This window comes from Hyperoodon ampullatus (assembly GCF_949752795.1).
Source record: "Hyperoodon ampullatus genome assembly, chromosome: 17".
In the NCBI taxonomy this organism is placed as follows: domain Eukaryota; kingdom Metazoa; phylum Chordata; class Mammalia; order Artiodactyla; family Ziphiidae; genus Hyperoodon; species Hyperoodon ampullatus.
In genome coordinates this window covers 32,157,622-32,171,728 of record NC_136930.1, presented here as the reverse complement: position 1 = coordinate 32,171,728, position 14,107 = coordinate 32,157,622, and positions in this window count along the sequence as shown.

Below are 14,107 nucleotides of genomic sequence, written 5' to 3'. Positions count from 1 at the left end.
CTTAGAACGCCTTCTGGCACCTCGGTTGGAAAGTCGCTCTACTCTCGGAGAAAGTCAGCTTGCATTGCAGCGGCAACAAAAGCAGAGTTCTTCAGGCAACACAGCGGTCGTTTGGAAGAGGCAGACGCTTACATGCCTAAAGGGAGCCTGCCTTGGTTGAGGCCGTTTGCTCCACTCAGAACACCCTGCGTAAACACGCTGATCCAGGGAAGGGCCCGTTGTGTACCTTGTGTGGTTTGTGCCTTGTTGAAGCCCCAGGGGACGTTTACCGCCAGTCGGGCTTGAAGTGCGGGCCTGAAGGCACAGTTGGAAAGTTCCCTCCGTCGGGCCTTGAAGTACACGGAGAGACACCCTTTCTGATGGGCCTCTCGTCACGGTAGGCATTGCTCTGGGAAGAAAATGAGTGCTCTTTCGTAAAACACCGTGCGTCCAGGGCCTGGTTGGGAGCTCATTCCGCTATGCTCTCGACTTACCTGGAGACCGAACATTAGCCCCTGCCTCGAGGAAAGTCGCTTTATTGCCCTGCTGAAGCGGAGGCATGCAGCGCTTTCCAAGACGTCTTCGTCGCGGTTCAGCTTTCTCTTCTTGGTAGTGCGCGCCGTTCAGGACACCCAGGTCCCTCGCGTTTGCACCCGATTCCCTGCAAGACCACTGAATACTGGCTGCCTCCCCTGGCCTGCTCAGCGGCCTCCAAGCCCGGCAGCCCTTCCCAGCCACTCTGTGTAGGCCTAGTGTGGAGCAACGCACTGCACACCTCCTTGGGGAGAGCTAGATTTCCTCGGCACGGCAACAGCTCCAGGGAAACTGTTCTCTCACGTGCCACTTGTCAAGGAACTCTGCCTCATTGCCCTTGTCTGAGCTGCACTTAGGGAAACCATCTGCTTCGCAGGCCTTCCAGGAACCTTTAGCCGAGTGCACCATACCTGCAGGGGAAAGTGGGCTTGCATTGCAACTGCCACTGAAGTACAGTGCTTTGTCACTGTAGTGCTTTATTTGAACGGTGCTGCCCTTCTCAGGACTCCTCGGCGCTTCGGGTGTGCACCCTTTTCCCTGCGAAATCCCCTGCCCCTGTGGGCATGCTCTGCCACACCCAGCCCCCTAGGCCCTTGAGAGAGGGGCCTACTGTGTCTGACGAGGGAAGGACTCCAACCAGCGCTCTTAAAGGGGACGGCTACGATTCCTCGCCACTCCAACAGCATCAGGAACGCCTTTCTAGCCGGTCCACTGTGCCCTGGAAGTTTTCGCCATTGACCTACTCTCAGCTGCACTGAGGAAATAGTCTGCTTAGAACGCCTTCTGGCACCTCGGTTGGAAAGTCGCTCTACTCTCGGAGAAAGTCAGCTTGCATTGCAGCGGCAACTAAAGCAGAGTTCTTCAGGCAGCACAGCGGTCGTTTGGAAGAGGCAGACGCTTACATGCCTAAAGGGAGCCTGCCTTGGTTGAGGCCGTTTGCTCCACTCAGAACACCCTGCGTAAACACGCTGATCCAGGGAAGGGCCCGTTGTGTACCTTGTGTGGTTTGTGCCTTGTTGAAGCCCCAGGGGACGTTTACCGCCTGTCGGGCTTGAAGTGCGGGCCTGAAGGCACAGTTGGAAAGTTCCCTCCGTCGGGCCTTGAAGTACACGGAGAGACACCCTTTCTGATGGGCCTCTCGTCACGGTAGGCATTGCTCTGGGAAGAAAATGAGTGCTCTCTCGTAAAACACCGTGCGTCCAGGGCCTGGTTGGGAGCTCATGCCGCTATGCTCTCGACTTACCTGGAGACCGAACATTAGCCCCTGCCTCGAGGAAAGTCGCTTTATTGCCCTGCTGAAGCGGAGGCATGCAGCACCTTCCAAGAGGCCTTCAACGCGGTTCAACTTTCTCTTCTTGGTAGTGCCCGCCTTTCAGGACACCCAGGTCCCTCGCGTTTGCACCCGATTCCCTGCAAGGCCACTGAATACTGGCTGCCTCCCCTGGCCTGCTCAGCGTCCTCCAAGCCCGGCAGCCCTTCCCAGCCACTCTGTGTAGGCCTAGTGTGGAGCAACGCACTGCACACCTCCTTGGGGAGAGCTAGATTTCCTCGGCACGGCAACAGCTCCAGGGAAACTGTTCTCTCACGTGCCACTTGTCAAGGAACTCTGCCTCATTGCCCTTGTCTGAGTTGCACTTAGGGAAACCATCTGCTTCGCAGGCCTTCCAGGAACCTTTAGCCGAGGGCACCATCCCTGCAGGAGAAAGTGGGCTTGCGTTCCCACTGCCACTGAAGTACAGTGCTTCCTCTTTCACTGCAGGCCTTTGGTAGAGGCTAAGGCCCGATAGAGCCTACCTAGAGGGTTCCTTGGATGAGGGAGTTGGCTCCATGCAGAGCACCCTGTGACGAAAAGTGGATTCAGGGCAGGAGCGAGTGCGTAGCTAGTGTCCCAGGGCACTTGCTAGAAATCCCAAGGGAGTGGACTACGTGTTTACTGGAAGTGGGGTCCGGAGGGCAGAAGCGTTGAATTCCCATTTTGAAAGCTCCATTCATGCTGCCTTGGAGCTACCTGAATAACACCGTTTCTGACGGGCCTCTAGGCGCGGGAGGCATGGTTCGGGGAAGAGAAGGACTTTTTCTCTCAGTTCTCAGATGGCTTCCGGAGCCGTGTTGGGAGCTCATCCTGTCAGGCTGTAGGACTACAGGGAACGTCCACGAGAGGGCCTGCCTCGAGAAAGGCTTTGAGTCGCCCTGCAGGAAAGGAGCATACAGCAAGCTCTTGGAGGTCTTAGTCACGGTAGTGCTTTATTTGAACGGTGCTGCCCTTCTCAGGACTCCTAGGCGCTTCGGGTGTGCACCCTTTTCCCTGCGAAATCCCCTGCCCCTGTGCGTATGCTGTGCCACACCCAGCCCCCTAGGCCCTTGAGAGAGGGGCCTACTGTGTCTGCCGAGGGAAGGACTCCAACCAGCGCTTTTAAAGGGGACGGCTACGATTCCTCGCCACTCCAACAGCAACAGGAACGCCTTTCTAGCCGGTCCACCGTGCCCTGGAAGTTTTCGCCATTGACCTTCTCTCAGCTGCACTGAGGAAAAGTCCGCTTAGAACGCCTTCTGGCACCTCGGTTGGAAAGTCGCTCTACTCTCGGAGAAAGTCAGCTTGCATTGCAGCGGCAACTAAAGCAGAGTTCTTCAGGCAACACAGCGGTCGTTTGGAAGAGGCAGACGCTTACATGCCTAAAGGGAGCCTGCCTTGATTGAGGCCGTTTGCTCCACTCAGAACACCCTGCGTAAACACGCTGATCCAGGGAAGGGCCCGTTGTGTACCTTGTGTGGTTTGTGCCTTGTTGAAGCCCCAGGGGACGTTTACCGCCAGTCGGGCTTGAAGTGCGGGCCTGAAGGCACAGTTGGAAAGTTCCCTCTGTCGGGCCTTGAAGTACACGGAGAGACACCCTTTCTGATGGGCCTCTCGTCACGGTAGGCATTGCTCTGGGAAGAAAATGAGTGCTCTTTCGTAAAACACCGTGCGTCCAGGGCCTGGTTGGGAGCTCATGCCGCTATGCTCTCGACTTACCTGGAGACCGAACATTAGCCCCTGCCTCGAGGAAAGTCGCTTTATTGCCCTGCTGAAGCGGAGGCATGCAGCGCTTTCCAAGACGTCTTCGTCGCGGTTCAGCTTTCTCTTCTTGGTAGTGCGCGCCGTTCAGGACACCCAGGTCCCTCGCGTTTGCACCCGATTCCCTGCAAGACCACTGAATACTGGCTGCCTCCCCTGGCCTGCTCAGCGGCCTCCAAGCCCGGCAGCCCTTCCCAGCCACTCTGTGTAGGCCTAGTGTGGAGCAACGCACTGCACACCTCCTTGGGGAGAGCTAGATTTCCTCGGCACGGCAACAGCTCCAGGGAAACTGTTCTCTCACGTGCCACTTGTCAAGGAACTCTGCCTCATTGCCGTTGTCTGAGCTGCACTTAGGGAAACCATCTGCTTCGCAGGCCTTCCAGGAACCTTTAGCCGAGGGCACCATCCCTGCAGGAGAAAGTGGGCTTGCGTTCCCGCTGCCACTGAAGTACAGTGCTTCCTCTTTCACTGCAGGCCTTTGGTAGAGGCTAAGGCCCGATAGAGTCTACCTAGAGGGTTCCTTGGATGAGGGAGTTGGCTCCATGCAGAGCACCCTGTGACGAAAAGTGGATTCAGGGCAGGAGCGAGTGCGTAGCTAGTGTCCCAGGGCACTTGCTAGAAATCCCAAGGGAGTGGACTACGTGTTTACTGGAAGTGGGGTCCGGAGGGCAGAAGCGTTGAATTCCCATTTTGAAAGCTCCATTCATGCTGCCTTGGAGCTACCTGAATAACACCGTTTCTGACGGGCCTCTAGGCGCGGGAGGCATGGTTCGGGGAAGAGAAGGAATTTTTCTCTCAGTTCTCAGATGGCTTCCGGAGCCGTGTTGGGAGCTCATCCTGTCAGGCTGTAGGACTACAGGGAACGTCCACGAGAGGGCATGCCTCGAGAAAGGCTTTGAGTCGCCCTGCAGGAACGGAGCATACAGCAAGCTCTTGGAGGTCTTAGTCACGGTAGTGCTTTATTTGAACGGTGCTGCCCTTCTCAGGACTCCTAGGCGCTTCGGGTGTGCACCCTTTTCCCTGCGAAATCCCCTGCCCCTGTGCGTATGCTGTGCCACACCCAGCCCCCTAGGCCCTTGAGAGAGGGGCCTACTGTGTCTGCCGAGGGAAGGACTCCAACCAGCGCTCTTAAAGGGGACGGCTACGATTCCTCGCCACTCCAACAGCATCAGGAACGCCTTTCTAGCCGGTCCACTGTGCCCTGGAAGTTTTCGCCATTGACCTACTCTCAGCTGCACTGAGGAAATAGTCTGCTTAGAACGCCTTCTGGCACCTCGGTTGGAAAGTCGCTCTACTCTCGGAGAAAGTCAGCTTGCATTGCAGCGGCAACTAAAGCAGAGTTCTTCAGGCAGCACAGCGGTCGTTTGGAAGAGGCAGACGCTTACATGCCTAAAGGGAGCCTGCCTTGGTTGAGGCCGTTTGCTCCACTCAGAACACCCTGCGTAAACACGCTGATCCAGGGAAGGGCCCGTTGTGTACCTTGTGTGGTTTGTGCCTTGTTGAAGCCCCAGGGGACGATTACCGCCTGTCGGGCTTGAAGTGCGGGCCTGAAGGCACAGTTGGAAAGTTCCCTCCGTCGGGCCTTGAAGTACACGGAGAGACACCCTTTCTGATGGGCCTCTCGTCACGGTAGGCATTGCTCTGGGAAGAAAATGAGTGCTCTCTCGTAAAACACCGTGCGTCCAGGGCCTGGTTGGGAGCTCATGCCGCTATGCTCTCGACTTACCTGGAGACCGAACATTAGCCCCTGCCTCGAGGAAAGTCGCTTTATTGCCCTGCTGAAGCGGAGGCATGCAGCGCTTTCCAAGACGTCTTCGTCGCGGTTCAGCTTTCTCTTCTTGGTAGTGCGCGCCGTTCAGGACACCCAGGTCCCTCGCGTTTGCACCCGATTCCCTGCAAGACCACTGAATACTGGCTGCCTCCCCTGGCCTGCTCAGCGGCCTCCAAGCCCGGCAGCCCTTCCCAGCCACTCTGTGTAGGGCTAGTGTGGAGCAACGCACTGCACACCTCCTTGGGGAGAGCTAGATTTCCTCGGCACGGCAACAGCTCCAGGGAAACTGTTCTCTCACGTGCCACTTGTCAAGGAACTCTGCCTCATTGCCCTTGTCTGAGCTGCACTTAGGGAAACCATCTGCTTCGCAGGCCTTCCAGGAACCTTTAGCCGAGGGCACCATACCTGCAGGGGAAAGTGGGCTTGCGTTGCAACTGCCACTGAAGTACAGTGCTTTGTCACTGTAGTGCTTTATTTGAACGGTGCTGCCCTTCTCAGGACTCCTCGGCGCTTCGGGTGTGCACCCTTTTCCCTGCGAAATCCCCTGCCCCTGTGGGCATGCTCTGCCACACCCAGCCCCCTAGGCCCTTGAGAGAGGGGCCTACTGTGTCTGACGAGGGAAGGACTCCAACCAGCGCTCTTAAAGGGGACGGCTAGGATTCCTCGCCACTCCAACAGCATCAGGAACGACTTTCTAGCCGGTCCACTGTGCCCTGGAAGTTTTCGCCATTGACCTACTCTCAGCTGCACTGAGGAAATAGTCTGCTTAGAACGCCTTCTGGCACCTCGGTTGGAAAGTCGCTCTACTCTCGGAGAAAGTCAGCTTGCATTGCAGCGGCAACTAAAGCAGAGTTCTTCAGGCAGCACAGCGGTCGTTTGGAAGAGGCAGACGCTTACATGCCTAAAGGGAGCCTGCCTTGGTTGAGGCCGTTTGCTCCACTCAGAACACCCTGCGTAAACACGCTGATCCAGGGAAGGGCCCGTTGTGTACCTTGTGTGGTTTGTGCCTTGTTGAAGCCCCAGGGGACGTTTACCGCCTGTCGGGCTTGAAGTGCGGGCCTGAAGGCACAGTTGGAAAGTTCCCTCCGTCGGGCCTTGAAGTACACGGAGAGACACCCTTTCTGATGGGCCTCTCGTCACGGTAGGCATTGCTCTGGGAAGAAAATGAGTGCTCTCTCGTAAAACACCGTGCGTCCAGGGCCTGGTTGGGAGCTCATGCCGCTATGCTCTCGACTTACCTGGAGACCGAACATTAGCCCCTGCCTCGAGGAAAGTCGCTTTATTGCCCTGCTGAAGCGGAGGCATGCAGCGCTTTCCAAGAGGTCTTCGTCGCGGTTCAGCTTTCTCTTCTTGGTAGTGCGCGCCGTTCAGGACACCCAGGTCCCTCGCGTTTGCACCCAATTCCCTGCAAGACCACTGAATACTGGCTGCCTCCCCTGGGCTGCTCAGCGGCCTCCAAGCCCGGCAGCCCTTCCCAGCCACTCTGTGTAGGCCTAGTGTGGAGCAACGCACTGCACACCTCCTTGGGGAGAGCTAGATTTCCTCGGCACGGCAACAGCTCCAGGGAACCTGTTCTCTCACGTGCCACTTGTCAAGGAACTCTGCCTCATTGCCCTTGTCTGAGCTGCACTTAGGGAAACCATCTGCTTCGCAGGCCTTCCAGGAACCTTTAGCCGAGGGCACCATCCCTGCAGGAGAAAGTGGGCTTGCATTCCCACTGCCACTGAAGTACAGTGCTTCCTCTTTCACTGCAGGCCTTTGGTAGAGGCTAAGGCCCGATAGAGTCTACCTAGAGGGTTCCTTGGATGAGGGAGTTGGCTCCATGCAGAGCACCCTGTGACGAAAAGTGGATTCAGGGCAGGAGCGAGTGCGTAGCTAGTGTCCCAGGGCACTTGCTAGAAATCCCAAGGGAGTGGACTACGTGTTTACTGGAAGTGGGGTCCGGAGGGCAGAAGCGTTGAATTCCCATTTTGAAAGCTCCATTCATGCTGCCTTGGAGCTACCTGAATAACACCGTTTCTGACGGGCCTCTAGGCGCGGGAGGCATGGTTCGGGGAAGAGAAGGAATTTTTCTCTCAGTTCTCAGATGGCTTCCGGAGCCGTGTTGGGAGCTCATCCTGTCAGGCTGTAGGACTACAGGGAACGTCCACGAGAGGGCCTGCCTCGAGAAAGGCTTTGAGTCGCCCTGCAGGAAAGGAGCATACAGCAAGCTCTTGGAGGTCTTAGTCACGGTAGTGCTTTATTTGAACGGTGCTGCCCTTCTCAGGACTCCTAGGCGCTTCGGGTGTGCACCCTTTTCCCTGCGAAATCCCCTGCCCCTGTGCGTATGCTGTGCCACACCCAGCCCCCTAGGCCCTTGAGAGAGGGGCCTACTGTGTCTGCCGAGGGAAGGACTCCAACCAGCGCTTTTAAAGGGGACGGCTACGATTCGTCGCCACTCCAACAGCAACAGGAACGCCTTTCTAGCCGGTCCACCGTGCCCTGGAAGTTTTCGCCATTGACCTTCTCTCGGCTGCACTGAGGAAAAGTCCGCTTAGAACGCCTTCTGGCACCTCGGTTGGAAAGTCGCTCTACTCTCGGAGAAAGTCAGCTTGCATTGCAGCGGCAACTAAAGCAGAGTTCTTCAGGCAACACAGCGTTCGTTTGGAAGAGGCAGACGCTTACATGCCTAAAGGGAGCCTGCCTTGGTTGAGGCCGTTTGCTCCACTCAGAACACCCTGCGTAAACACGCTGATCCAGGGAAGGGCCCGTTGTGTACCTTGTGTGGTTTGTGCCTTGTTGAAGCCCCAGGGGACGTTTACCGCCTGTCGGGCTTGAAGTGCGGGCCTGAAGGCACAGTTGGAAAGTTCCCTCCGTCGGGCCTGGAAGTACACGGAGAGGCACCCTTTCTGATGGGCCTCTCGTCACGGTAGGCATTGCTCTGGGAAGAAAATGAGTGCTCTCTCGTAAAACACCGTGCGTCCAGGGCCTGGTTGGGAGCTCATGCCGCTATGCTCTAGACTTACCTGGAGACCGAACATTAGCCCCTGCCTCGAGGAAAGTCGCTTTATTGCCCTGCTGAAGCGGAGGCATGCAGCACCTTCCAAGAGGCCTTCGTCGCGGTTCAGCTTTCTCTTCTTGGTAGTGCGCGCCGTTCAGGACACCCAGGTCCCTTGCGTTTGCACCCGATTCCCTGCAAGACCACTGAATACTGGCTGCCTCCCCTGGCCTGCTCAGCGGCCTCCAAGCCCGGCAGCCCTTCCCAGCCACTCTGTGTAGGCCTAGTGTGGAGCAACGCACTGCACACCTCCTTGGGGAGAGCTAGATTTCCTCGGCACGGCAACAGCTCCAGGGAAACTGTTCTCTCACGTGCCACTTGTCAAGGAACTCTGCCTCATTGCCCTTGTCTGAGCTGCACATATGGAAAGCATCAGCCTCGCAGGCCTTCCAGGAACCCTTAACCGTGGGCCCCATACCTGCAGGAGAAAGTGGGCTTGCGTTCCCGCTGCCACTGAAGTACAGTGCTTCCTCTTACATTGCAGTCCTGGGATTGGCACAGCATGTCCACAGGGGCAGGGGGTTTTCGCAGGGAAAACGGTGCACACCCGAAGCACCTAGCATTCCTGAGAAGGGCAGCACCGTTCAAATAAAGCACTAAAGTGATTAAGACCTCTAATAGCTTGCTGTATGCTCCGTCCCTGCAGGGCGACTCAAAGCCTTTCTCGAGGCATGCCCTCTCGTGGACGTTCCCTGTAGTCCTACAGCCTGACAGGATGAGCTCCCAACACGGCTCCGGAAGCCCCCTGAGAATTGAGAGAAAGAACCTTCTCTTCCCCGGGCCCTGCCTCCCGAACCTAGAGGCCCGTCAGAAACGGTTTTAGTCATGTAGCTCCAAGGCAGCATGAATGGAGCTTTCAAAATGGGAATTAAACGCTTCTGCCCACCGGCCCCCACGTCCAGTGAACACGTAGTCCACCCCCTTGGGATTTCTAGTAAATGCACAGGGACACCAGCTACGCACTCGCTCCTTCCCTGAATCAACTTTTCTTCACACGGTGTTCTGCATGTAGCCAACACCCTCATCCAAGGAACCGTCTAGGTAGGCTCTATCGGGCCTTAACCTCTACGAGAGGGAACTCCTTTCCTTCCCAGAGTTGCCTACTGTGACGAGAGGCTCGTCAGAAAGGGTGTCTCTCCGTGTAATTCAAGGCCCGACGAAGGGAACTTTTAAGCTGGGAAAGACGACATGTGCCTTCAGGCCCATATTTCAAGCCAGACAGGCAGTAAACATATCCTTGGGCTTCAACAAGCCACAAACTACACAAGGTACACAATGGGCCCTTCCTCAAATCAACTTGTTTACGCAGGTTGTTCTGCGTGGAGCGAACGACCTCAACCAAGGCATGCTCTCGTTAGGCCTATAAGCGTCTGCCTCTTCCAAAAGACCGAAGTGTTGCCTGAAGAACTCTGCTTTAGTTTCCGCTGCAGTGCAAGCTGACTTTCTCCCTGAGTAGAGTGACTTTCCAACCGAGGTGCCAGAAGGCGTTCTATGCAGACTATTTCCTCAGTGCAGCTGAGAGAAGGTGTATGTCAGTATATGTTTTTAGTAGGTTATTCCTCAGACTTTAAATAGAATGAAATACTGCCGTTTGCAACAACATGGATGGACCTAGAGAATATATTACTAAGTAACGTAAGTCAGACAGAGAACGATAAATACTATAAATATCACTTATATGTGGAATCTTATAAATTAATACAAATCAATGTATATACAAAATTTAAACAGACTCACAGATATTAAAAATAAACTTATATTTACCATAGAGGAAGTGATAATTTGGAGTGATAATTTAGGAGTATAGAGTTAACAAACTACATAAAATAGATAAGCAATAAGGATGTACTCTATAGCACAGAAAACTAAATTCAATATCTTGTAATATTGTAATACAATGTAATAAAATGGATAGTATCCATTGAAATTTGAGAAAGGTAAGTTTTTCATTTTTCCTTAATGAACCAGGAACATAAACCTGGTGTCCAGGAACCTTATTTGTGTCATTGTTCAAGTGGTGACCTCAGTTTACTTATCTGCAAATGGAGTTCGATAGGGATATTTTCCACAATCTCTTGCAGCTCTGACATTTAGTATCATCAAATATTGCTTAATCTATCAAATAAGTGATGCAAATGGTTTTATAAATTATTTTATTAAGACATTTAACCTTGTAGAACTCAGAAAAAGAAGGGTACTGATCTAATATGAATTATTTACGTGAAATTCTCTTACATATAAAATGTCATCAAAGTTACCTTTTACTTGAAGGCTGAGACCGGCACTGTTCCTTCCACGTTACTATATTTTACTGCTGACATTGGGCTTTTTAATTATCTTTAATGTATATTAATGATCATCCTGATAAGACCCTATTTATGACACCTACAGAGAACATTCTAATCTTTAATATCAATAATACCCATTAATTCAGTCTTACCTCAATTTCTTGCTCTGAGTTAATTGTAGTGAATATATCACCATATCCACTATACAATGATTCCCACTGATCCCCAGCACTGGTATACACATAATACTGTAACCATTAAGTGGTTAGTAAGTGGCTTCTGACCAAAAGAATACAGGCAAAATAATGGGATGCCACATCTCTGTTTTAATGAGAAAAAGAATATCACTTCCCTCTTATTCTCTTGTTCCCTCCCTGCATCTCTCTCCCTCTTTTTCTCTGTCTTTCAATCTCCCTATCTCTCTCTCTGTCTCTCTCTCTGCGTCAAATTCCTGGATCTGTGGGCAAAAGCACAGATGTCAGATGCTGTCCAATGGAGAGGCCCACAGAGGAGAGAACGGAGGGAGTGAAAGGAACTCAGGCCCTGACTCCAGACTGAAGCTTGACAATTTTCAGGGGAGTAAGAATAAAAGAAAATCCTCCCACCATTCAGCTTTAGTTGAAACCATAACCCCAACTGCACAGTGACCTTGGAGCAAAAGCTTCTAGATAAGCTCTTGCTGGTCCACAGAAATTGTGAGCCATTAAATATTTACACTTTGTAAGTGTAAAGTTTTGAAGTAATATTGTAACAGAGGAGCAGACATCTAGCTTCCCATTCTGCTCCCAGGAAATATACCTCAATGAGGCCTTTCAGACCTTCCCAGCTGGTAACTCCAAAACCCTCATCACAATGCCCTGTTATTTTTGGTATAGCACTTGCTCTTTTGTCCTTCTCTCCTCCAGGCTCCTGGAAGGCAGGGGCCACTTGGTCATTTTCAACATCGCATGTGGTCCCACCTGGCACAGTGTGAGTGCTCAAAGCATAGTTACTGAAGAAATAACTGGGAAGATCTTGGAGCTCCCCTTCTTGCATCTGTTCATTTTAATCTACAGAGATGATCACCATGACAGGAGGTGCATGTTGTTTCTGAGGTAGGGACATGGTGAGAATGACCTCTGAAGTAATCTGTCTGCTCCACTTGCTCCAGGAAATTTGTGGGAACCACTGACCCAAGAGGCTGCCTGCTGTCTTGTGGCCAGCACTAGCCTGGGAGCATCAGGTGTGAATCTTTATATAGGGGTTCTCAAGGCAGAGGCTCTCCAGAGTCCCAGGGGTAATAGAATACAACCTGCGGGCTTCTTGCCTGTGGAATGGATGTCAGAAACCACTCTTTTCTGTCTTTGCCTGTCCCCTCTAGTGTGTTTAGTTTAGGCGTACTCACCTCAGACAGGACAATAATGCCTCCTACTTTTGTGCACAACCAACACCACCACCACCATCACCACAAAACCAAAGAGCATTGCTCAACAACTTATACAAGGGCTAAGTCACAATCTACTGTAAGTGCTCACTAACAATGAATGCTGAAAGGAATTAAAGATGGAGAAAAACAGGATGAGACACTTTGTGCTTCGGATAAATGAGCCCCTAGATAGTTAGATGCATATCTCAGGAAGAATTTCAATGACCCATGAGATTCTGTTCCTTGTGACTAGCAGTAATCTTTTACCAAGATGTGTGCTTGACTAGATGTATTTCCTTAGCCAAAGAAAAATTTATATATATACTGGCTCCTTCCATATCTCTTTGAAGCAGTTTACACTCAGAGCTACTGAGTGGCTGTCTCCTGGTCTATAGTCCTAAGACCTTGAATAAAACTTATACTCATGACTCTCATGTTGTGTAGTTTTCTTTAAGTTAACACTTCCAAGTGAGTGTCCCAGAGATTCAACTAGGCCTGGTCTTGTTCCTGGACTCCTGACTCTTGATCTATGGTTTTGCCCCCTTCTGCTCTACCACAAGTTCTCATTCCCCAAACCCCAAGCTTCTCTCTCCTCTGAAGGACCTCCATGAGTTGAAACCATTTTCCTGAGCTCTCAGAGCACAGTGGATTATTGGTGGAGAATCAAGGTCAGAACTTCCAAGTATGCAGAAGCCTTGGGGTCAGCCAAGGCAAGCACTCAGTGTGTAGAGAAAGAAACAATCCCTCTTGCCTGTAGTCTTTGACTATACTGGAAGATGGGATGTGTGCTGAGCTCAGTCCTTGGAGCTGAGAATGGTGGGCTGTAAGACCTTCAGGCACTGTCCCCTAGAGAACACTATGTAGATGGACCAAGCCCAGCAGGACTATAAAAACTTTGAGAAGCCCCCTTATGCTATGGACCTCTGGACATATTGTCAGGGGAATGGGTGGCCCTGATCCATGGAGGAGCTGTCTCCAACCTTCCTCTCCCCTCTCCCTTTTCACTTTCACTGTGTCTGTTCTTCCTTTACCACCCTCCCATTGTCCCCAACTGCAAAGTCTGTTTCTGTTTGTGCACACCTATGTTCCTGTAGAGATACAGAGAGAAAAATGGCCTGAAATGGGAGGGGTTGGCAGAGGTTCATCAAGATCTTAGGGGCTTGCATTTCTAAACTAAACATGATAAGTGGGATTGAGTACTGGCCTAAGAAGCTGGACTTTGCCCACATACTGTGATCTAAACCAGTCCCTATCTCTTGTTGGGCCTCAGTTTCCCAAATATACAAAGAGAGTTTGGATGCAGAATTGCATAAGCATGTGCATGGATGGACATATTCTCAAACTCCATCAACACTGAATGTGTTCTTGGTATGTGTGGGCTCAGGCTGGCACAGGGGCACAGGTCTCCTAATGTGGGCAGATGCAGGTAGGCATGTGGCAGGAGTGGCTTGGACTCCCTGCACAAGAATTCACATTGGACTAAGGGCTCTGTTCAGGAGGTGAACTCTTTGTGATTCCCTACCTGCAGACTTTAAGTGCCCTACAATCCCTGGAGCCCTGAGGCCAAAGATAGTTACATTGAAGTAGTTCTCAGCAAGTAAAAGAGAGTGGAAGTGATATTTGCCATGTACTGGCTTAGATGGTGACAATGTACCCTGTGATGTTTCATACATTTCCCCTTTACAACTGAGTGAAGTAAACCCAAGGAACATACCAAGAGTTGAAGCTCCATGTTGATGGTGGAAAGTCTATGCATTGAAGGTTGCTGGGTCACTGAACATTTTTTAAAAAATTAATTAATTAATTTATTTATTTTTGGCTGTGTTGGGTCTTCGCTTCTGTGCAAGGGCTTTCTCTAGTTGCGGCGAGCGGTGTGCGGGCCTCTCACTGTCGCGGCCTCTCATTGCGGAGCACAGACTCCAGACGCGCAGGCTCAGTAGTTGTGGCTCACAGGCCCAGTTGCTCCGCAGCATGCGGGATCTTCCCAGACCAGGGCTCGAACCCGCGTCCCCTGCATTGGCAGGCAGATTCTCAACCACTG